The following is a 2,340-nucleotide window of genomic DNA, read 5'->3' as shown; positions in this document are numbered from 1 at the left end:
ATATATATATATTTATACTTACCAGCAAAAGTAATGCGCATTCCCATGACACAAGAAAAAGAGAGTAAATTGAAGCAATAGATCTATTTTTATTTAGAGAAACAGGGCTGAGGTGACTCAAATTGAAGAAAACAATGAGAGAGTTGGGAATGTGCTTAGGGACAGACTTTGTAATTCGGCACCAATGACCTTGACCTTGGGGCTTAAGTGCCTGTCAGTATCAGGTATGGCCCATATTAGTGTTGATGACAACAGTTCATCAGCAGTGCACAGAGTGGACAAAACGATTGATTTATCAGTTAGGAAGCTGCACCCACTCTTGAAAAATAGCAGCACCCAGGTGTACAGCTGTGCGGAGTCTGGGCTGGAGTTGATTGAGACACCTCTGAAGGATGTCCCAAAGGTGTTCTATTGGGTTCACATCTTGTGAACGGGGTGGGTGAGACATTGTGGTGGGTATGTTGTTCTGCACCAGGAACTGCTGGGTAGCACGTGCTGTATGAGGCCGGTCGTTATCCTGCTGAAAGAGGTGGTTTTGATGTCTCTGGAAAAATGGAGCAACATGGGGCTGCAGGACTTGGTGGATGTAGCGCTGTGCTGTCACTCCGTTGCCACGCCCAGGTCCTAAATTTTGGAAGATTATGGGGCCCAGTCTTTGATTGATACTGATCGCGCCCCATTTCATCACGTTTTGACCTCCCCTCGGGTCTCTCTCCCAGATCTTCACGTAAGAATCGCATTGTCTGGGGCGCGCCAAATTCGGGCCCCATCTATTGTCAAGATCGATGCAGAAGCGACTCTCGTCGCTGAAGAACACACGCTGTCATTGCCGATGACGCCAGTTAACTTGGTTCTGAACCCACTGGCACTGGAGACGAGCTCGTCGATGATGCACGTTCAGGGGCGCTTTCTACTCCGGACCCTGACAACGCAGCCCCCTGGCCACAAGTCGGCGGCATATGGTGCGGTCACTCACAGCTCTACCGTGCGTTCCTATGGTGTTCTGGGCTGTCTTGAAGGTAGACAAACCGTGGATCTCGGCAATAGTGACGCTCGACGAAGTGATCTGGGGAAGCTGTTGTCAGTCGAGGTCTTCCGCTTCTTTGGAGATCTCTCGTGGAGTTGGTTGTCTGGAATATGTTTTGCATGGGGTAGATAGTGCTAGCATGAACTCCCAGGACTGTTGCCATGTGCTGAGGGCTCTCTCCGGCTTGCAGAACATCCAATAGCTCTTTCTCGATTTTCCGCCGATAATCTTGGCATCTCGATAGTCGGACTATGCAACACTCAAATATTTTAGGGCAGAGAATTTATAGGCCAGACCACCTTATCATGTGAGCAAAAATTCACGTTTCAACTGCGTACCATTGGGAGAGTTGCTTTGTTGTATTGTTAGATGCATAAGCGGCCAATGAACGTGTTGTTTTTTAAATCGAGCCAATCCTATAACAAGAACACATTGTGAATAGAGACAAATGAAAACAACTCACGAAAATACTCAGTTTTGATTTCTACACATGGTGTTAATTTTTCGCGTTCTTTATGCCGGTCAGTATATTTTAAATATCATTAAATTAAAAGAAAAGGCAAAGCTCTTAAAGAAAAGGAAAGGCGATGCTGTCAACAGCAAATTGTGGTCATCAGCTGCTTGTTATTATTTGAACTAACTGGCATGGTTAAATCAGAAAAGAGAGAAAGTAAAGGAATAATCAAGGACTATCTTCTCTCTTCCTGAAGTAGCCAGCAATGTCTACAGCTTCTCTTCCTCCTCGGATGTTCAAGAATGTCTTCCTCAGTTCATGAGGTTAGGCGCTTGGCTGCTGCACGCAGAACAGACTTCCCAGAAATTTTTATCAAGTATGGTGTCAGTCTTTCTGCTGGAATGTTGGGTACCATACAACTCTCAGCCCAGGTTGGCCCTGACAGGAAGCCCGCCTCCTAAATATCTAAACTGTGTACTTTGGTTTTAGTAAGAGTTTTACAGCACTTGCAACACAATAAGGTCATGTAAGTGCCGCAGATTAGAAGTGTTACAAGAGAGTAACAAACACAAAAAAGGAGAGAAAAGGACAATATATGTATGTTTAATAGGAAAGAAGGAGCAAACCACACCAGAGCACCCACCAACCACCCACTAAACTGTGTTGAAGAAGGCATAAAAACACTTTTGTTAAAAATGTCCAAAAAAACCTACCCCCAAAACCCCCAGGCACAAGAAGAAGACAACAAAACGAGGCGTGAGTTGACGTAGTTTCCTTTATTGTTTACTTCTTGAACACAAAACTGTAGAGTTGTCAGCTGTATCTGTACAGTCTCAGTCATCACATAATTAGCCACTCC

The sequence above is a fragment of the Aplysia californica genome, unplaced genomic scaffold (assembly GCF_000002075.1).
Source record: "Aplysia californica isolate F4 #8 unplaced genomic scaffold, AplCal3.0 scaffold00927, whole genome shotgun sequence".
NCBI lineage: Eukaryota > Metazoa > Mollusca > Gastropoda > Aplysiida > Aplysiidae > Aplysia > Aplysia californica.
The sequence above is the reverse complement of the archived record's forward strand: the minus strand, read 5'-3'. Positions refer to the sequence as shown.